General features: G+C 38.2%; 1 protein-coding gene across 8 annotated transcripts in view; it reads left to right on the forward strand.

The window, feature by feature from the left end:
- The first annotated feature begins 2,162 nt into the window (after positions 1-2,162).
- The window catches only part of LRRFIP2 (LRR binding FLII interacting protein 2), a 109,464-nt gene continuing 88,708 nt past the window's right edge, over positions 2,163-22,918 (forward strand). For 2 of the 8 annotated variants that reach the window (XM_032409020.1, XM_032409023.1), the window contains exon 1: positions 2,175-3,601. The gene's annotated coding sequence lies outside the window, so the exon portion shown is untranslated. Of the gene's footprint in view, positions 3,602-22,918 lie in introns of all 8 variants that reach the window. The other 6 variants (XM_032409024.1, XM_032409018.1, XM_032409019.1 and 3 more) reach the window with 6 other exon arrangements.

The raw sequence follows: 22,918 nt of genomic DNA on the forward strand, positions 1-22,918 counted from the left end.
GTTTATTAGGGCAGAATGACATGGAACAGTCTAAGCAGAAAAAAAAGCAGAAATCTTACAAATGACTTCTTTTTAAGTGCGCTGAAAAGAAGTTTTTAGTAAACTTGTAATTCCATGAGCACTGTGGCAAGCTTATTGACTTTGTCATTTATTAATTTAGGAAAGGGAGAAGAGCCAAATCAAGTACAATAAAGATGAATTTACAAAATGGTATAAAAATGGTAATTTTTGGATATAATGAAACATAAAAAGAAACTAAAAACCTAAAGAAGATAGCAAGATGTTAATTTTCTAGTTTTAATAATGTATTATGGGTATATAAGATGCTACCGGGGGAACCTGGGTAAAGGGTACACAGAACCTTTCTGTATTATCTTTGCAACTTCTTGTGAGTCTGTAATTATTTCCAAATAAGTGAAATAAGTAAATTAATAAAAAAAGAATACAGGAGGAAAAATAGTAAAGGGAGATATGAAGGTATTTTTAGAAAGAGAATTTAAATATACATAGTTGAAGACTTGCTTTGCCAAATTTCCATAGGTTTGTAAGGAGTTAACCAAAATTTTAAAAAATGTTTCCAAGACAGACAGGCACACACTTTACTAATAAAAATATTAGGCTCTGAAAACTGGCATCCTATTTTTAATGTTTGAACTAATGATATTTTCCAGAGACATGTAGAGAGTGAAACATAGTACTGTTTGCAAAAAACAACTTAATTTTGCAAAAACCACAAAAATGAGTGTTTGCTCTTGAGAAAGGAAAACTTGTATTTCTTGACATCATCAAAGAAAAACGTGGAAGATCTGATATGAAAGGAACAAAAATGTACAAATCCTACCACTTCATTCCTCAAAACTGTATAAACATTTGCAAGATTTTCCTTCATCCATTAAATGTCCCTAGAACAGCCAGCCTATACAGACCTGGGGGCATTCACATGTCAGAATATTCCATAAAAATCTGGGAACACATATTTTTGGCAGAAAGAAATCACTTGATGTGCAAGGAAAGACTGCTTGTGAAAGAATTCAGAGGGACACATTTAGGCAGGACCCCCTTGCAATGATAAAACGTTAGTGTCATAATTTACCACATTCCTGGGAGCATTCAAAAGACACACGGCATTATGAACTTTTATGAGTAGCTTTTTCAGTGCCAAATAGATGGCAAATATCCTACAGAGGGAGAACTGAAAACCCAGAGAAGCTCCTAAATTGCCTCATCTCACTGTACCTTAAAGCTTATTAAAGCAACATAGAAATCTGCTTGGCTGGACACTTCACTTATATTTCCTTCTTAAATATTAGAGTTTAGCAACTCGGTGCAAAGTAAAAGGGGAATTAGGGCTAGAAAGACCTGAGTTCAAATTCTGACTCTTCCAGCTACTAGTTTTGTTACCTTAGGCTAGTCACAGTCTCTGAATCTCAATGTCTTTGCTCCTAAAATGGGTATAATAATCCCCATATCTCAAGGTTGGTCCTAGTACTGAAAGGGATAATATATTTAATTGCCTAGCACAATGCTGTGCAAACAGTAGGTAGCAGTAAGTGTGAGGTCCTTCCCAGTTTTCCCAGAAGACACAACAAAATATTTCTTTCCCTGTTAGTGTGGTATGTGTGAAAACAAATGGCTAAAGGGTAAATAAAAAGGGCAAGAGAATCTAATCCTACTATTATCCAAACAATTGTTCTATTAATTATGCAGTTATATAAACTAATATTTAATAAACATTATTGGATTTATTGGTATTATTCAGGTAATGCATTAATACCTGAATAGGTCCTCTCTTTTGCAAGTTGGCTTTTTATTTTGACTTTAACTGATTTAGCAAAATAGGCCATTAATTCTTTTATTCAGATCATAACAGAGTAGAACCTTTTGGGAAGATTAAAGCGCCTCTTTTTTTTTTTTTTAAGATTTTATTTATTTATTTGAGAGAGAGAGAATGACAGAGAGAGCACAAACGGGATGGAGGGGTAGAGGGAGAGGGAGAAGGAGACTCCCCGTTGAGCAGGGAGCCTGACCGGGGGTTGATCCCCAGGAGCCTGGGATCATGACCTGACCCAAAGGCAAACACTTAACCGACTGGGCCACCGAGGTGCCCCAAACTCCTCTTGATCCCAGGTAAAAATAATAGTTTTAATGTTTACTCATGGGTCTGAGAAAAAGTGACATGGAAAAAGAAATGGTAAAAGGTTAAAGAATTTATCTTTCAAGGCTGATGGTGTAATTCTCCCCCGGAAGCGCCTGTTGACGTTGGTCTCTCTGTCTGGAGACCAACGTTCCCTAACTCATGCCTTGAACCTCCGCTAAGAGAGCCATATTCCCAGGCTCCATCAACTCGAAACGGTGAGCAAGCCTTGTGAAATTGCAAGGGTGGACAGCACACAGACAGCCCTTAGAAGGCATTAGAGACAGGTTCTTCACATGGAATCCGTGGGCTTACTCAAGCAGGTTCTGGAACCTGTAGTCCCTGTCTATAAAATTGTGGCTAAGTGTATTTCGTGCCTTTTCCCCAGGAAGCTGCTCAACTATCACTTCCCTCTAGAGGTTGGTTCTCTAGCCATCCTATCCTGAAAAAGGGGTCTCGCCCACACAATCTCTCACATCATTCTTATGTATTTCCTGCACAGCCTCACCACAATCTGTCATTACCTCGTCTGTCTGCTTAAATCCCTCTACCCCACTAGAAGGTAAGCTTCCCAAAGAGCTGGGCCCTGGCCTTTCTCCAGCGCCTTGAACCTGCTGAGTCTCGAGAGACACTTCTGGAATGAATGACACGTCCGTGTCTAGCAGATATTTAACGGCCTCTACGTCCCTCCATCCACCCCACCCCCCAACTCCGCCGCATTTTTCTCCGGAAATCATTTTAAAATCACGCGTTTTCATTTTGGAAACAAGGCTTTTCGCGTTGCCATTACACCCACTCGCTCTCGCACACTCGTTCTCTACAGCCGGAACCGCCGCCCCGGCCCACTTACCCAAGCCCACTAGGCCGGACAGTTTAGGGGCGACCAGGGCAGGTGCAGCCGCGAGCGGGCGCCCACCTCAATTCACCTTCCGGGCACCCGGTCCTCCGCCCACCGGGGTCGCACCCCGCCACCCTCCCTCCAGCGCGGCGCCGGTAGCTAGCAGTGGCCGCGCACCGCGGCGGAAGCACCGCTCCCGGAGAGGCGCACCGCTACCCGCGGAAGAGCCAGCCGTCCTCCGCCAGGCCGGGATCCTGCCCGTCCCGCAGCGCGCGCCGCCGCGGCCGCAACTGCTTCCGGGTGAGCGGGTCACCGACCCTGTGGCCCCGCCCCTCCTCCGCCTCCTTCGCCAGCCGCTCGGGCTGCGGCTCTTCCCGGGGGCCGGTTCCCGCTGTCTCTGTGTTAGCCGCCGCGCCGCGGGGCCACCGGCGTGACTGACTGACCGGCCTCGGGCGCCGGGAGCCGCCGCGTCCAGCCCAGCCTCCCTGGCCTGGAGCCTGGGACCCAGTTCGCCGTCCGCGCCCCTCGCCCTCCGCTCCTCGCTTTTCGCCCGGCCGGCTCCCGGCTGCCGACCCGCGCCCCGGCCCTTCCCGGGCGGCGCCACAGCCACAGCCCGCGCCCAGGGACAGGTAAGGGCCGTCCCTCCCGCGGTCCCGGGGCCCCCTTCCCGGCCTCTACAGCCCGTGCGACCCGCGCCGCCGCTGAGCCCTGCTGGGGGACGGGCTTCCCTGCGGGCTCTCGGGTCGGGGTCGCCCCCCGCCTACCGCGTTCGCCGGCAGCACGCCTGATTTCTAACGCGTACCCTCCGTCTGCGCGAGGGGAAGGGGTTACTCCCATTGTGGGAGAAAATACATTGGGCCGCTGTCCCTGTGCCTCGGTGCTCGAGGCTCCTTCTCCTCTCCCGCGGCGCGGCACTCCCTCGCTTCTGTCCCCGGCCCGGCACCCCAGCGAACGGTGTCAGGCCGGTGGAGGGCGTAGCATTTTTATGGGATTTTTTTTCTTCCTTGACCCGAACTGAAGCGCGGGCATAACAGGCGCTTGCTAGGAGTGTCGGGGTCAATGCTTGACTAATATGGGGTGTTATTCACACCCAGATTGTTAAGTTATACAGCTCCAGTCAGGCCTGCTTCTCTTGCCTGTGGATATCCAGCAGGAAGCAGGCGGACATAAGGGAACGCACCTCTTTTCCTTTCTTAGACGGAAAAAGTTCAAGTGTTTGCTCTACTTTTACACCGTGGAAGATGCAAATATTAGGCTGCTGAGACACGGCTAGGGAAATATAGGGAAATATTGTATCCTAAACTTTAACTGTTTATAGCTCATTTTCTTTGAGTTTCCATTTAATGACTCAGCATTTCTGCGGTAAACAGAAAAACTGTAGAGTAGGTTAATTGACTAAGAGATAATGTGTAAGAATAACTGAGTAGCCACTAATTTTTTATGTTATCACAATGGGAAGAGAACGTGGATGCAATGAATGGAACCAGAGAGATGGTGAACAGGTACGGGTGGGCGAGTTCATAATATAAAATAACATTTTTTTCAAGATAACATTTTATATGGGGATGAATCTATATATACAGGTGCATTTGTTGGAGAATGCAGTGTTGCAGATAAGAGTTAGTTGGCAGAGACTTGAGGTTTGCTGTGGTTTGGAAGTCTTGCAGTATTAACCCTTTTTAACCAACATCATGCTCTCTTTAACAAATATAGAGATGATGATCTAGTATTATATTCAAGTTACAGTAAGAATTTCAGAAAGTGTGATTCATTTAGAAAGTTAGGTCACTCTGAATCATTGATACGGATCTTAAAATTGGAATAGAGGAAAGCTAGAAGTTTGTTACTGCCTGTTTAGATGCCTTCAGTCATTTTATATGAAGTGTTGTATTATGCTTTGTTAGGTTTGTTGCTGAATACTTATTGTCATGAAGTGTGGTAAGAAAATAAAAATTGAACTTTTGCAGAGTGTTTGGCTTTAAATAGTTCCTAGTGAATTGTTCTAATTTTACCCTCCCCCACTCTATTTTTTTTTTGCCAGATGTGGGAAGATAAATGAAGGGGTCTAGAAACAAAATAAATGTCAGTGAAAAGGTATAAAAAAGTTTACCAGAAGAATCTACAGTATACAGAATAGTCTTTTCAGTGAAAGGCCTCACCTATTTTGTGAATCCTTAAAAATGTGGAATGAGACTACACTGAGTTCTTACCTAAGTTCTGCTATAGAAGAAAGTGTGTATTGAAGTTGTGATTAATTATTGGAATGAATTCATTGTAAACTAGAAATAACTTTTTATTGCTGAAATGTAATTTGATCATTTTTGGCTTTAAAAATATTGTTAAGCAAAATAACCTTGAATCACAGAGAACTTGATACTCTTAGCCTTGTTTTCTTTTACTTCTTTTTGGAATTCAGCTTATTTTACCTTGATTTTCATTTGTAGGGAACTTTAGTTAGTTATCAGCTATAAAGTAATGGTAAGTTGGTCTTGCTTACCAGGTTCCTTTAATTATTTGACTAAATTTTGGCATCTTATTTTCTTGGATATTCATTCTTATATACAGAGTGTTCCCTAATGTTGCTTTTGATTTTTGTCCAGCTAATAGTGACTTAATTAAGAGTTTCAGTTCCCAGTAAACAGAGATTCCCTTTTGGAAAATCCCTTGTGGAAAGCACCATAAGTAACAGTCTTGATAGGTAGATATGCAAGAGAAGCCTTCTTATGTCATGATTTAAGCATCTCCATAATGAAGGAAAAAAGTGATAGGAGGGTATATTTGGCAAGTAGATTCTTTTTCTCTAAAAACAAACCAAAAACATATTTTTACTAGAAATGAGAGCTGTGTCTTGCTAAGCTTTTTGTGAATTGTTTTACTGTGCTCCTAGTGTGAAAAGGAACAGAATTGATGATGTATAGAAAAAAAAAATTCTGGCAGCGTGCTGGGAATGTTGATGAGGATCATTTAAGAGGAGATACAATTCTTTCTTTACCATAGGAGCACTATCCATTGCACCTACAAAATAGAGGCCATTTCATAGCCTTTTCCTTTTAGGTAGTTACTTTCTTTCTGGAGACTTTGAATGGTGAAATGGACCTTTAACCAGGAAAATGTACTACCTTATCCAGTTTGCAATAGACTTAATAGACTTTATGACCGTTATTCAAAACTCAACTTTTAAAACTTCAGAGGGAAGGGATTGAGCAGAATTTGCCCTGTGAGTAGAATAATTTTACCTTTTTCTCCATTTCTCCTTTTAAGATACTAGATAGACACCTTTGGAAATAATTTTTTTGTGTTGCACATTGCACTTTACTTTTAAAACTTTTTGCCCTACAAGAAATTAGGCCAGACTTAAAAGGAATCAAACATGGGCCTAAAAACAGGGTTTAGTATAAGTTATACTTTTTCGTTTATTCTATTATTTCTTTATTCTGTTGGGGGGATGGAAAAGGATTCTGTTTCTTGGGGGAACTCTGAGATTTGCTAAATGTGTATGCTTTTGTTTTGGTTTAGTGGTAGGGAGAGCAGTAGATAAGAGTAAAAATGGTTGAGAAGACAGAAGACATGGCATACATACATGGAAAGAGAATGCCCACTTCATGGGTACAGTAGACGTTTGTAGGATTTTTAAAAATTGATAAAACATTTGAAAAGAAAATGTTATGTGGTGCAAAGGAAGCTTCCTTTGCACAACAAACTTCTAGCCTTTTCTCACTCCCCCACCCCCTAATCCAAGCAACTACTGTGAATGGTTTCCTGTATATTCTTCTCCAAATTTTCTATTGCATATTATCACCTATGTTTAGGAGAACTTTCTTCTACTTTTCATTCTTACCTTTGATACATATCTTAGAGACTTTTCTGTATTAGCACATGTGTCCATCTGATTTTTAAAAAAGACTGGATGTCTTGCCTAGTGTAGATGAACCACAGTTTATTCATTTTCCATGATTTGTTTTACCATTCCCTATTAACAGACATTTAGGTTGTTTTTAGCTTTCTACAAATGTTGCTATAGTGAACAACTAGTATATAAATCTTTGCACTAGTCCATAAGTATGTATATGGAATATATTTCTGAAAGAGTGATTGCAAAGTTGGACCTTAAATTGTGAAGATTTATAAATTTGTTTCAATCTTATATTGGATTTTATTTTATAATAGAAGTTAACTTCTTTCTCAACCTTGTAGGAGAAAGGAGCTCTTACTTTGTATTCTATCCTCTCCATTTTAAAAAATATTAAAGTGTATTTTATAAGGCAATCTTAATTTAAACATTTAGAGTGACTGGTGGTTAATTTTGTTTGTACTGGTAAGGGTGAAAATACTGTGGCTTGAAGACTGGTGTTATAGACGAACCACTTCACTTATATATTGGGTAATAGTTAAATGAATACCTTTTGTAGTTGGTTGATTGTTTTAGGATTTTATGACCAATATCAATTAAAAATATTGTGTATAGTTTAACGTCTTGCCCTGATGAAGTCTGCTACTATATTATTAGTCACAGAAAATAAATAGTCCACCTTCTGTCTTCCTTTACCTTCCACATCCTAGTCTATTCATAATAAAATAAACCTCTGTAGAGTTTGAGATTCCAAAATCCTTTTGCAAACCAGAGTGCTATGGATGGATTCATATCCCAAGGCAGGGGGTAGGTACAGTGTTAGTTTTTATTCTGCAAGTGTTTGTGAGCAAATTAAAAGTTTAAAAGTTTAATTTCTGTATTATACAGCTCACTCATGACCAGGAGGAGGGGGGCTCAGGAACTTTTGCCCTTTGAAAATGAGAGATTCTAGGGGAGGAAAAAAAAAAAAGTACTGAGGGGCTAATGTATGATGATGAAGTTGGAACTTGTGAGTGGCTGTGTCTCTGGCTGGTGCCCAGGGTCTATTTTGAGGCCTTGTCAGAGCTCGTCCGACAGAACCTACCACATAACTGTAATCTGTCCTGGCCCGGCTGCCAGTCAGGAAGGCCTGTGGTTTAGGAAAAGTGGCAACCACAGAGGAGTGAGCTTATAAAGGACATTTGCCTCCAGAAGATTAAGGCTAAGTTTTGGGGTGAAAATCTGCTTAGCGTGCATATCCTAGGATCTTTTTTTTTCTTTTTGTCTTTCTTTTTTAAGAAAAGAGCGTGATTAAGGAAAACTAATGAGAAAAGTATTTCAGAAGAATGTGCAGAAGGAGGAGCACAGGATTGTACCAGTATTGATGTTATGGTCTGGGTCTAAGAGTGATCAGTCAAATGTTTTACAGCGGGAAAACCATTACTGATACTGGCATAGGGAGGCCATGGCCCTAGTTGAACTAGTCCACTTCAGAGACTTGCACACATATCTTTGGATCAAAAGGACACTGGGAATGATGGGCTGTTTTATAGGATTATTTTGAGTTTGTACAAAGAAATTAGCTTCTTCCCAAATTCTCGTGCTCTTCTTCCCATGGAACTGCTACAATCTCATGTACATTATCATGAAGTTATCTCTTTAAAAATAACTCGAGGCTGTTACCAGATGCTATCTCCCAGCACAGCTGCCTCTGTATCATGTGCTTTCTCATGAAAACCTTGGTGTTTTCTATACTCAGTGAATGAGGCCCTTGAGTTTAAAGTTCTTTAACTGATTTCACTGCTTAGGCTAGAAAACTGTTTAAAGGGCTTAGTACTCTACCCATTTATCCAAGGTTCCTGTCACCATATTAAACTGCAGCCTTGTATTACAGTCAAGGTTGTTGGAAGAATTCCTCATGCAGTGCAAACTTAATTTACAGATGCAAAGCTGCAGATGGTTTCCTTTTTTTGCTTTAGATTAGGTTGTAACTCCAAGAAATTTAGTTTTTCCTTGCCCTCAGAAATTTGGATTATTTGCATTTGATAATAACGATGTACTTAGTACTGTATTGAGTGTGAGGAGAAAAAGTAAACTGGAGTATTTTCCCTTTTTATTTTTTTCTATTCCTATTATCTGATTTATTCCTATTATCCCTTGCCTGTCTCAAGTCTCAGCCTTTCTCTACCAAAAAAAAAAAAAAAAAGAAAAAAAAAAGGAGGTGAAGATTGTGCAGAACAGAGAGAGTGGAAAAGCTTTGGAGTACAAATGTGTATCAGGTTGTTTTTATTTCCTCAGAAGGGAACTATTAAAACCCTTCTTTAAAAAATCGTAGTTCGTCTTTTCATTGTTTTCACTTTGAACCTTGTATGTCTTAGTTGTTTTTTCATTATGAACACCAAAATCTTAACTAGTTTTGATATAACTTTACTGTTTTAGGAAACTCTTTTTAAAGTTACTTGTTCTGATCACTTTGTTATTCTTTCTATATCCCCCACTTTTCTAAGTTGAAACATTTTAACAGCCAGGAGCACTTTTTTGGCTGTTTCTAAGTAAAATAGAGTATACTGTATGCAGAGGACTAGGATGTTAAAATATTTATTTCTCTGTTAAATGGTTTAAGTAATTTATAACAATAAAGAGTACAATTAGTAAGCATACATGTTGCTATTAAAAAGAAAAAAAAAAAGGATTTCAGTAAAGTGACCCAAGGATCATAGGATTAAAGATAGAAAAAAAAAAAATTCAGTTTTAGATTGGCTGTCTTTTCCCCTGTCATGGATATTGCCATATCTCAGTGGATAGTCAAAGAAATGAGAGAGTCATTGTCTGCCTGTCTTACCCAACTCACCCTTTGTTATCCATCCAAGTGGGGTTTTTAAAAAATTGTGTTAAAATATATGTAATATAAAATTTACCATTTTAATCATCTTTAAGTGTACAATTCAATGGTGTTAAATACATTCACACTGTTGTACAACCTTCACCATCATCCATCTCCAGAACTTTCTCATCATCCCAAACTGAAACTCTGCACCCGTTAAAAAATAACTCCTTGATCCCCACAGCACCTGGCAACCACTATTCTACTTTCTGTCTTGACGAATTTGATTACTCTAAGTACTTGATATAAGTAGAATCATATATTTCTGTTTTGTGTCTGGCTTATTTCACTTAGCACAATGTCCTCAAGGTTCATCCAAGTTGTAGCATGCATGAGAATTTTTTTTTTAAAGAGTTTTATTTATTTATGAGAGAGAGAGAGAACATGAGTGGGGAGGAGGGGCAGAGGGAGAGGAAGAAGCAGACTCCCTGCCGAGCAGGGAGCCCAATGCAGGACCGATCCCAGGGTGCCAGGATCACGACCAGAGCTGAAAGTAGATGCCTAACCGACTGAGCCACCCAGGCGCCCACATGCATGAGAATTTAACTCCTTTTTAAGGCTAATATTCCATTGTGTGTATATTCCACGTTCTGTTTATCCCTTTGTCTGTTGATGGACACTTAATTAGCTTTTACCAAATTGTGAATAATGCTGCTACCTATGAACACAAGTGTGTAAATATCTATTTGAGTCCCTGGTTTCATTTCTTTTGGGCATATACCCATAAGTAGAATTGTTTGATCATATAGTAATTCTGTGTTCACTTTTTTGAGGAATTGCCATGCCCGTTTTCCACAGTGGCTGATCATTTTACAGTCCTACCAGCAGTGTACAGGGGTTCCAGTTTCTCTGCATCTTTGACACACTTATTATTATTTTTTAAAATAATAGCCATTCTAATGGATGTGAGGTGGTGTCTCATTGTGGTTTTAATGTGTATTTCCCTAATAACTAGTGATGTGGAGCATCTTTTCATGTGCTCATAGGCCATTTATCTGTCTTTGGAGAAATATCTGTTCAATTCCTTTGCCCGTATTTGAATTGGGTTGTTTGTTTTTTGTTGTTGAATTTTAGGGGTTCTCTATATATTGTGGAGATTAATCCCTTATTAGATGTACTATTTGCAAATATTTTCTCCCATCCTGTGGGTCACTTTTTTTCTCTTGATATTGTCCTTTGATGCACAAAGTTTTTATTTTGATGAAGTCCAATTTATCTACTTTTTGTTGTTGTTGCCTGGGCTTTTGGCATTATATTCAAGAAATCATCACCAAATCCAGTGTCGTGAAGCTTTTTGTGTATGTTTTCTTCTAAAAGTTTTGTAGTTTTAGCTTACACTTATTTCTTTGATCTACTGTGAGTTATTTTTGTTTGTGGTATATGCTAGTAAGGCACTGTTTTGGTTACTGTAGCTTTCTAGTTAAGTTTTGAAATCAGGAAGTGTGATACCTCCAACTTGTTCTTTTCAGGATTGTTTTGGCTGTTCATGATCCCTTGAGATTGCATATGAATTTTAATTTTAGGATGGGTTTTTCTATTTCTACAAAAAATATCATTAGGATTTGATAGAGAGTGCCTTGAATCTGTAGATGGCTTTGGGTATTATTGACATTTTAACAATGTTAAGTCTTCCAATCCTTGAACAGGGGTGGCTCTCCATTTATATTATGTCTCCTTTAATTTTTTTCAGCAATGTTTTGTAGTTTTCAGTGTACAAGCCTCCTTGGTTAAATTTTTTCCTAAGTATTTTATTCTTTTTGATGTTATTGTACATGGAATTGTTTTCTTAATTTCCTTTTTGGATTGTGCATAGCTAGTGTATAGAAATGCAGCTCTTTTGTATATGTGTGTATGTGTTGATTTTTTTATCCCTGTACCTTTGCAGAATTTATTCATCCAAAGGTTTTTTTTTAATCCAAAGTTTTAAAAGCTGTTGCATTTGTTTTCTGTATTGTGTAACAAGTTACACAAATTTAGAGTTTAAAACAACATACATTTATTATCCTACGTTTCTGTGGGGCAGGAGTCTGAGCGTGGCTGAGTTGGGTCCTCTGCATAGGGTCTCATGAGGCTGTAATCAAGGTGTTGTGTGTGGCTGGGCAGAATTCTCTTCTGGAGACTTACATGATAAAAATCCATCTCCGAGCTCACTGAGGTTTTTGGCAGAATTAATTTATTTCTGGTTTTGGGACTGAAGCTTCTTGCTCACTAAAGGTTACTTTAGGATAACTAAAGGTTATGTAGAGGCTGTCTTCAAGCTCCTAAACGTTGCTCTCAGCTCTTAGAGGCAACCTGAATTTCTTGGCCCTGTGGAATTTCCTGATATGACCACTTGGTCAAATCATTAAGGAGAGCCTAGAGCAAGTTGGCTAGCTGGCTAGTCTTATATAATGTAACATAATCATGGGAATGACATCTCATAACCTTTGTCATATTCTGTTGGTTAGAAGCAAGTCACAAGTCCTGGCCACATCTTTGAGAGGTGTTTACACAAAGGTAGGAACAGAAGGAGGGGGAATAATGGTGGGGAGCCACCTTAGAGTCTGTCTGCCATAGCTGATTACAAAATAGCACATACTTTATAAACCCATTTTTGTTTAAAAAACATGAATGTGCAGTTAAAAGAAGTATCTTACAAAAGAGCACATACTTTATGAACCTATTTCTCTTTGAAAAACATGTATGTGCAGTTAACTAAATATTACTGGTGGTTTTTATTGTTAATTTTCTGTTTCTTCATTATTCCCCTCATCTCCTCTCTGCAACATTCCAGTTTTGCAATTTTAAATCAATAGTTGGTGTTTTCATTATAACTAAATAAATATTATTTACTGCTTAGCCAAGTATTGTACCATGATTGTTTTCTTTCTTGTTTAACTTAGTTTTTCCAGGGGGGCTGCCAGGGGGTTTCCTTTCTTCGCTTAGTTTTCTCTTCACCTTATTTTTTTCCCAAATGCTCCAACATTTTTTTTCAAGTGCCTCATCCTATGTATCTATTTTATTTTGAACAAAATAATTAGGTTATTTCTGAAACATGGCGAGATATAAAACAAAAATACAGTTTGAGGAAGAACAATAAAATGAGCATCTGTGTCTCACTACCTAGGCAAGAAATGAACATTACAATTATCGTAGAAGTTCCTGTACATATTCTTTAATGTGTGCCTTCCTTCTCAGGCAATCACAATGCCATTTTACATGTTAATCGCTCTCTTGGGACCATTCCTTGCCCAACTGTGCCGTCCCACTCTCCATACGTGTATTTCTAATCAATATGTGGTTCAGTTTTGAAAAGTGGAATAGCTCTATCACCTTTTTGTGTCTGTTAGTCAGAATAGACTAACCAACTTAAACAACTCCCAAGTTTCAGTGGTTTAACACAATTCAGGTGTATATCTCTCTCACATCTCTATCGGTTGCGAGTTGGGAAGCAGGGGTAAAGGAGTAGTCACGGGAGGAAAGGAACCCGAGTCCCTGGCTGACTCTGCAATAAACTACTCCTTTGATTTTTCTCTTTTATTTGGTGAAGTATATCTTCTAGTAGCTTATTGACAAAGGGCATAAAAGAGGTAAGTTTTTGAGGCCTCAAATGTCTAAAAATGTCTTGAATCATCAAGTATGGGAAATAGAATGGTTTGACTGGGCATAGGCTGTTTATAGGTTGTCTGTAGTTTTCCTTCAGGAGTTTGAAGGCATCAATACAGTGATTGTCCTCTTTCCAGAATTACCTTTTTTAAAAAAAAGATTTTATTTATTTGTTTGTTTGTTTGAGAAAGAGCAGAGGGAGAGGGAGAGAGAAAGCATCTCATGCAGACTTTGTGCTGAGCAGGGAGCCCTATGTGGGACTCGAACCCACCACACTGAGATCATGACCTTGAGCTGAAATCAAGAGTTGGTTGCTCATCTGACTGAGTGACCCAGGTGCCTCATTTCCAGAATTACTTTTAAAAGTTTAAAGCCATTCTAATTGTTAATTCTTTCTATGTAACCTGATTTTCCCACCCATGGAAGCTTGTAAAATCGTCTTTGTCTTCAGTGTTTGAAATTCACTCTGGTAATTCACTATAAAATACTTTGGTATGGACTCAGGACTTGTGTTGAGCATTCTGTGGGCCCTTTGAATCTGGAAACTTATGTCCTTAACTTCTGGGAAGTTATTAATGATATCTTTCTCTCTGTGTGTGTGTGGGGGGACTGTGGTAGATGAGCAGGTATGGGAGGAGGGATGGTCAGTTTGTCTTTATTTGTATAAAAAGGAGCTACCCAAAGTTATTAATGATATCTTTCTCTCTCTCTCTCTCTCTCTCTCTCTCTGTGTGTGTGTGTGTGTGTGTGTTTGTGTGAGGCTGTGGTGGATGAGCAGGTATGGGAGGAGGGATGGTCAGTTTGTCTTTATTTGTATAAAAAGGAGCTACCCAAATGTTGATGTTAGGTCTTTTTTGAGCAAAGTCATGCATCTAAAGTGGAGCTCATTGCATGTGGCTTTAGATTGGATGGCACTTGGATTAGCTACTCTCACAGCTGTGCTGTCAGCTTGGCGCTCTTCTCTAATTATTTCCTTGTGAACATTGTACTTTACATTGCATTATATCTTGTTGACTTCCTTTTATGGGCCTGATTGGTATCTTGCCTACCATTTCAGAGTATTACTTTGCCCTTTCTAAGAAAGGTTTAAGCTACACAAACCTGACCAACATGGCTCAAGAGAGGAGAAATGTTGGCTTCTCCCATTATGCTGTAAAAGTATCTCATGGCACTATTTTATTATCCAGTCAGTGAGCTATGTGGGTGGAAGGATTCATAGAATAGAGGTCTTCAGGGAAAGCTGATAATTTGAAAGGATTTTGCTTTGATAATAAAAAGTTGTAGACTTAAAAATTGTTGTTTTCCCCCAGGACTTTAGAGGACATTAATGCTTGCTTCTTTTTCTAATTTTGACCTGTTGATTCAAGTTAGATTTTTAATTTTAAAGGTTAATCCAGTGGTGCTCATTCTATTTAAAATTAGCAATGTGTTTTTCACTTACTTAAAATGTCATTATGCCTTTAAAAGTGATGGTCACTATGAAATCTATTAGGAAATTACAGTTTTACCAGAGATGACCAACGTAAATTTTTATAGTCCTACTTTGCAATTGCTCTGACAGACCAAATGAATCTTTCTCCTTTATCAGTTCATTAATATTGTTTCAAAGTTGGTTATTCTTGTAAGTTTGTATTTTCATACTATGAAGTAGCCCATAATTGTAAATTTTAGCTTAAATCATTTTTGGTAAAGTGATTATCAACAGTATATAAAACTTAAGAAAAAGGAAGATTCTTTTTATACGTATTGTCTTTATTCATTATTCGTATCTATGAAGTTTTACGTATTTGCAGTCATACTTTACATGGCATTTTATTATCTTTTTGCACCTTATAGGCATAATATCAAATGTGTCCTTGTCTTTGCTTCCTTCCTATGAGTTTTCTCCTGCCACAATTTATTACATCATGTTGACTGGCCTTGACTTAAAGCTGTTGTTGTAAACTTGGGTCATTTTCAGTTTTATTTTTGGTTTTACTATAGATTAACAAAAAATTAAAAAGATCATATTTATTAATGTAATTTTTCCTCTTGTTGCATTATAGTCTAAGTTTTATTTTTGTTATTAGAATATAGTTAATACAAGTATTGTCAATAGAGTTCATCTTAATCAGAAGGAGAGCCTAAGGTCTAAGGCTAGTTTAAGTTCTTTTTTCCTTTGGGACTTAATTCTGGTTCTTTCTATTTTCTTATTAGTAACAGAAGTTAGTTACTTGCTTCTGTCATGTTAGTTTTGATTTTCATTTCTTTTGGTGGAAGAAATATTTCAGTAATAATTCTCTATACCCCAGATAGGAAACACAGCCTTGTATAATTCAGTAAAAGGACTTTCAGTTCCTTTTATTGTTGCTACATATCTAGTAAATTGGAAATAGTGAAAAATGCCTTCCCACTAAATATATAGGTATAGTGTTGGATTATATTTGTGTTTGAAAATATGCAATTCCCCAGCCCACCCATGGCTCAACTAAGATTAACCTTAGCCACGGGATTTACTTCTGAATTTTACTTTACTACCTTCTCTTTTGCTTATTGTGATTTTAGATGTTTTTTGGTGTTGGTGATACAGTATATTTCCATAGCATTTTATACTCTATAGAAACTTTTTTTTTTTAAGACTTTATTTATTTATTTGTCAGAGAGAGAGAGAGAGGGCACAAAAGCAGGGGGAGTGGTAGGCAGAGGGAGAAGCGGGCTCCAGTGCGGGACTCGATTCCAGGACGCTGGGATCATGACCTGAGCAGAAGGCAGATGCTTAACCAAGTGAGTCACCCAGGAGTCCCTGTAGAAACTTTTATATCTACTTGACCTCGGAATAAATTTAATGAAAGAAGTATAAGAATTCATTGAAAGCCACAAAACATAGTGGAATGAAATTAAAGATCTGAATAAATGGAAAGACATCCCATGTTAATGGATTGGAATCAATATTGTTAAGATGGCGATATTTCTCAAATTGATCTATAGATTCAGTGTAATCCCTATCAAAATTCCAGCAGCCTTTTTTTTTTTTTAAATTGACATGCCAATCCTAAAATTTATATGGAAATATAAGGGACTTAGAATAGCCAGTAAAATCTTAAAAAGAACAAAGTTGAAAGACACACTTTTCCCAATTTTAAAACTTATTGCAAAGCTACAGTAGTAATCAAGACAGTGTGATACTGACAGAAGGATATCTATATCTATTTATAGATATATATAGATTTATGTAGATAGATCAATGGAACAGAATTGAGGGTCCACACATAAACCCTTATTTTTATGGTCAATTGGTTTTTGACAAGGCTGCCAAAGTCATTCAGTTGTGGAAAGAATAGTTTTTCAACAAACATTACTGGAATAAGTGGATATCCACAGGCAAAAGGATGATGTTGGTACCCTGCCTCACACCATATATAAAAATTAACTCAAAATGGATCATAGACTTAAAGGTAAGAGCTAAAATTCTAAAACTCTAAGAAGAAAACATAGGAATAAATCGTTGAGATTTTGGGGTAGGCAGTGCCTTCTTAGAAATGACATCAGTGGCTGGGTGCTGGACATTGGAACGCTGTGAATTGTGTAAGACTGATGAATCACAGACCTGTACCCCTGAAATAAATAATACATTATATGTTAATAAAAAAAAAGAGAAATGACATCAAATGGGGGCGCCTGGCTGGCACAGTCGGTTGCGTATTGGACTCTTGGTTTCCACTCAGGTCTGATCTCAGGGTTGTGGGATCGAGCCCTGTGTTGGGCTCTGTGCTCAGCGTGGAATCTGCTTGGGATTCATTCTCCCTCTCCCTCTGTCCCTCCTGCTTCTGCCCTCTTTCTCTCTCTCTCTAAAGAATAAGTAAATAAATCTTAAAAAAAAGAAATGACATCAAATGAAATGAAAGAAAAAAATAGGTAAATTGACTTCCTCAAAATAAAAGCTTTCGTGTTTCAGAGAACACCATTAAGAAAGGATATATAGAAATAGTATAAGTACTTTTCTCTGACTTTTTCTTTGCCATTTTAATTTTTCCATTTACTCTTTTGTCCACTTATAAGCCAAATGTACATAGTGCTTTGCAAATTCACAGTACATATTTGTTGGAAACAAAATTTAAAGGTATGTATTTTATTTTATAGTAATTTTCTAATTTTAGAACCTTCTTCATATTAATTACATTAAAAAATCACATCTTTATTACATGCTTCCCTACTTCTCCCTCGTCTTTGGTTTTATCTTTGTTCTTTGCTGCCTGAGCTTCTGTTGTTCTCCCTAGTACTTCTGTTCTTTTCCTGTTTTCTGCTTTATTGCACACTTTTAAGTCTGACCTGTCCTCAGCATATGTAATTTTCTCTCTTCCTTCCTTTCATCCTCTGAATGTATGTTCATACACACATTCCTGAGGTTCATTCTTTCTTTTTTTCTCTCTCTCTCTTTTTTTTTTTTTTAAGTATAGTTGACACGGAGATACTTTTTAAAAGGCATAGGGAAAGGAGGGAATTTGGTACTAGAAAATGGTTTACTTCTCAGGGCATACTGAGAATACAGTTGTTGGGTAAGAGCACATCTTCCTAATTTGGGTTCTGCACAGTTATTGAAAATAGTATTGTAAATCATGTCGAACATACAGCCCGTTAGAGTTCATTTATTTAAACACGGTTAGCTAGGAAGGAAGTGCAACCACTGGCATGTCATCTTATGAAAGGAGGAAATGGAAAAATTATCAATTGTTTTGGGTGTATGAGAATAATATGTATTCAAAATATGAGACTTTAAGAAACATTTTTGTTAATTCTTAGGACTACCGAATGTGGAAGTTGGAGATGGGATTATACAGGTTCTCATTGACCCTTTATAGGCATTATATTTTATAAAATATGAGTTTAATTTAACCATTATAGGTTCTCATATTCTCCTGAGATTTAGTTTATGTTTCACATCTACCTTTCAGGTTATGCCAGGTCTTCCAGTTTTGCCTCACATATACATATTTTCATTTTGTACTTTGCTTCAATTTCTAGATGTACCTTTTATTCTTTCTGTAGGTTCTGTTAATGATTTATTCATTTTGCGTAATGTCCTCATTCAGCTATTTACAGGAATTGATGTCTTTAAGTGTTAATTCTTTCCTCCTGCCTACCCACCCCCCCTTCCCTCCCCTACCGCTTTGCTCGTACCTCTGCCTTTCCCCTTCATTTTTTTCTCTTCTAACCAGCAATTGAGGCATTCTCTCCTTTGCCCATAATCTTTCTAATGTATACATAACTATTGGTATTCGTCCATACTGTGATTACCTCTACCTTCCTTTTTGGTTTTCAAATCAAGATTTTTTTATTGAAATTATCAGTTCCTATCTTTTGTTCACTTAGTCATCTACCTTTCTCAACTAGTTTTTTTTTTTTTTTTTTTAAAGATTTTGTTTATTTATTTGACAGAGAGAGATACACAGCGAGAGAGAGAACACAAGCAGGGGGAGTGGGAGAGGGAGAAGCAGGCTTCCCGCAGAGCAGGGAGCCCGATGCGGGGCTCGATCCCAGGACTCCGGGATCATGACCTGAGCCGAAGGCAGACGCTTAACGACTGAGCCACCCAGGCGCCACCTCAACTAGTTATTTTTTTCCAGCACTTTATTATACACATTTTGCAACTTACAGAAAAGTTGAAAAGAGTTCTACTATGAACACTCGTGTACTTACTACTTGGATTCCACTGTTAATATTTTACTGTACTTGGGGCTCCTGGGTGGCTCAGTGGGTTAAGTGTCTGCCTTTGGCTCAGGTCACGATCCCATCCCGCATGGGGCTCCTTGCTCAGTGGGGAGCCTGCTTCTCCTCAGCCTGCCGCTCTCCCTGCTTGTGCTCTCTCTCTGTCAAATAAATAAATAAAATTAAAAAAAAGAATGATAAAAAAGATATGCGCAGATCTTAAGTGTACCATTTAATGATTTCTATCTTCTGAGCCACTTGTGTTCTCATGAGAGAACTAACTCCCATTATAAGGCCACACTTCTAAAACTTGTATATTCATTTGGATTTTTCAAAAATAGACTTTGAATGCCACAAAATACCTTAAAAATTTCTTCTTTTTAATTTTTTAATATGTAAATGTGCTACATAGTGTAATGATTATAGTTAAAGGTATTTTTATTTTTTTTTGGATTTTTCCATGCTTCAGCAAATATTCTTAGCATTGCTAATGATAATCACATAATGCATGCTGGAGAAAGTAACTTGAGGATGTTTTAGTTCAGTTAAAAGTATGAGAATGTAAAGAAAGGCCAGGATTGCCCTTTTGTCCACTTCATAAGCTGAATATGTAAAAGAGGTAGTTAATTCAAGGCACTTGAAATATTTATGGAGTGCTTTCTAAGTTTATTAGGTGCTTGCATTTACCTGAACTCACTTGAGCTCCCATTAACCATATTGGATAGGCAGACAGTTGTTGTGTCTGCTCTGTAAGTGAAGAAACCAAGCCTCAGGTAGGGGAAAGGGCAGTGCAGCAGTTGAACTCAGATCCTCTCACTTTAACTTTGGTCCAGTGGCAACAGCTGCAGTCCCACTCAGTCTTTAGTTAAGTGCCATTCCAGATACTGCGATTTGCTGATGAATAAAGACCAAATATTTTAGTGCATAGGCTAGTGTTAACTGTAATGACGACTCTGATGCAGAGGCTTATGCCAATATTTTGAGTTCCCCCATGATGAAATACTCAGATATAGAGAACTAACTGCAACTGTTGGGATCCAGACAGAACTCTCTAAGTGTGCTATATTTAGAATGTGACATATATTATTACATACCCATTCTGTTCTCACAAGAGTGAACAGTATCATGATTGAAGTGCCACTTAATGTGGCAAAGTGCCTATTTTTCAGAAACGTATTATGTGAGAAGCTCATTAGAGAAAAGAAAGCCTTGTTGATATATCTATCGTGGAAGGTTGCTATTTCACAACATCCTTGAAGGTACTTCCCGTCTTTCCCTTAGGTAGACAGATCCTTAATGACAAACCATCTGGAGAAAATCAGCTTGACATTGTCTGGGTAATGGACTTGACAAAATGTGGGCAGTTTTGTTTTTGTCAGTGGATGTAAAGGTTTAGCTCTTAGTTTGGTCAATACCACCAAGGAAAAGCTGGAAAAGATTAACACGGCTCCTGAAGAAAAGTATTCTTTTTTTTCTTGAGGAAACCTCCTTGCGGTAGCAATTTACTGAAAGTCCTTTAGGATCAGAAACTGGAAATAATCTATTTGAGATCACCTTTTGAGTCTATATCCTTATTTTTGTCATTTTGAAGATAGATGGCCTAGGAGCCGAAAACCTTTTACTTTTTCTAATATTAGTAAGGATGTCTGCCTACAGAATACAAATCATGTAATTCTTTCAAAAACATTGGATTGTTTTTTGACATAGGTAATGGTTGATCTTCCTCGTGTGCACCTGAAAAAGGTGACAGGACCTGGCCAATGAGTCATGTAAACCCCTAGATATTCTCTGTGGATAGGACAAGAAGGACAAGGAGGACAGGAGGTTGTTCCCATTTCCTGCTTATCCTGTGCCTCTGTCTCTTTTCTTGTCATCTTTCTCTCAGGGCTGGCTATCCTGGAGCCTGTTGAAACAGTTTTGTTTTGAGGCGTCTTTAAGGAAAGATAATTCTTTGTAAATCTGTGTGCTAGAAGTATCCTGAGGTTTAAGGCAGTGTTCTTGAGAAAGAAGGAAATGGATTATGGAAAAAGAGGAGATAGAAATCCATTCAAAAGAGTGCCATCAGCAGTGGCTTCAGATAGTGTGTCTCAGCTGTATACCATATGGTGCCTAATTTGGGTGTGATCCACTTTGGGGCCATTTTATTCTTTGAGTCTTGGATCTGGATTGATTGATTGATGCATCTGTCTTCTCCCCAATGTTATTGGAATGTTAGAAAATCAAGAAGAAGAAAAAGTGCAGCCATAATTCTTTCCTCCTAACGAAACCACTGTTAAACTTTGATAAAATCTTTATTTCTTCTTCTATAACTGTTATTATGTTCCTGGAATTAGAAAATGCGTCTTTTTGTTTCCTGTCTTTGTGAAATGTCTTTGACTGTGTCCTTGGAAGGCCGGCTGAAGGGCAAATATTGGGTGATATTACTGTGCATCAGTTAAATTGTCACTCCAGTCTTTGAAAAGTACTACATGCTGCTTTTTTCTCAGTAGGTGACTAATACTTGTACATCGTTACTATTAAGTGTATGATCTTTAAAGTGATGCTGAGGGTGAGGATGATGGAAGACTTCTGAAAAAACAACACTGAGCTTTTCAGAAATTGTCCTGATTTGTGGCTGGGACTTCTCGGCTGCTGCTTTCAGACATAACATTCCTTCTTTTCGTTTCCATTTGAAGGAGTCCTTTCTTATCATATCCAGATAGATTTTCTATGGCAGAGTAATGAACTATCATCAGTCTTCATTCTGTGATTGACAAACATAGCATGCCAGCTATGTGGGAATAAAAAATGGTATCAGATAAGAGGGGAATGGCCTGAATTTTCATTGGAGAAGACTTTCTTTGGAAGAGTGAATTGATGAAGTGGTTCTGTTTTATTTTGCCTGAAACAAGTAAATTCCAACACATTAAAGTCACTTGGAGTTTTAATATAGTTCATTCTACTGGGGCAAACTTATTTGAAAATTCCTTTGTGACTCACGGTGCAATGAAATTTCACCAGTTTATTTTGTTAAAGCTAGGAAAAAAAAATTTAAGTTAATGGGTATTTTGCTAAATGAGCTGTACTCAGGAATGTGTATAGGAGAGAGGGAGGTCATGCAAATGCATTTTCTTATGGGTATCTTTAATTTCAAATACCCCATGTTTAGAAGGCCAGATGATCTTTACTATCCTTATTAAATCCTGGCAGATGAATTTTTCTTCTCTTTTTTTGTAAAAATGGGTCTCTTTCATAATAACAGCAACAGTAATAGATCCAAGATATATTCTTAGTCGTTGGCCTACATCAGTTTTGTTTGTCACCGTATCTTTGGCACTTTCCACAGTACCTGGTGGTAACAGGCACTCAGACATTGTTGCATGGACAGTGTTGGTAATTGTTAATTGCAGAATAATAAATCTTCATTTGTTCTTTTATGTGGTAATAGCTTAATTGGAATTGTTTTTTAAATTACACTAAAAAGCCAACTTATCTTTGTAAGTGTGAGGTTCTGTATTAAAATTTCTTGAATATGTTCTTTCAAAGCTTTAGAATGGATGACTTTGCTGAAATGTTTTTTGCTCTGGGATGGAAATAAGTTTTAGAAATAGCTGTAGTAATTTTAAACTGTTAAGTAGAATTACTGTTGACTGCAGTTTTCTGAGGCTAATGTTACAACACATTCTTTTTTTTTTAGACTTTATTTATTTATTAGAGAGAGCGCGTGCGTCCCTGAGAGCATGCGAGCAGGGGTAAGGGGTGGGGGTGGTTAGGGGGGTTAGACAGGGGGAAGGAATCTCCAGCAGACTCCTTGCCAAGCCTGTAGCCCGAGGCCAGACTTGATCTCACAACCCTGAGCTGAAATCAAGACTCAGCGGCTCAACTGACTGAGCCACCCAGGTTCCCCTACAACACATTCTTAGAGGTTGCTGTCTGTGGGTAGCATGGTAAAAAAGAATTGGGAGGTTTAATAATTAGTATAAA

The sequence above is a fragment of the Phoca vitulina genome, unplaced genomic scaffold (genome assembly GCF_004348235.1).
Source record: "Phoca vitulina isolate PV1807 unplaced genomic scaffold, GSC_HSeal_1.0 scaffold10, whole genome shotgun sequence".
In the NCBI taxonomy this organism is placed as follows: domain Eukaryota; kingdom Metazoa; phylum Chordata; class Mammalia; order Carnivora; family Phocidae; genus Phoca; species Phoca vitulina.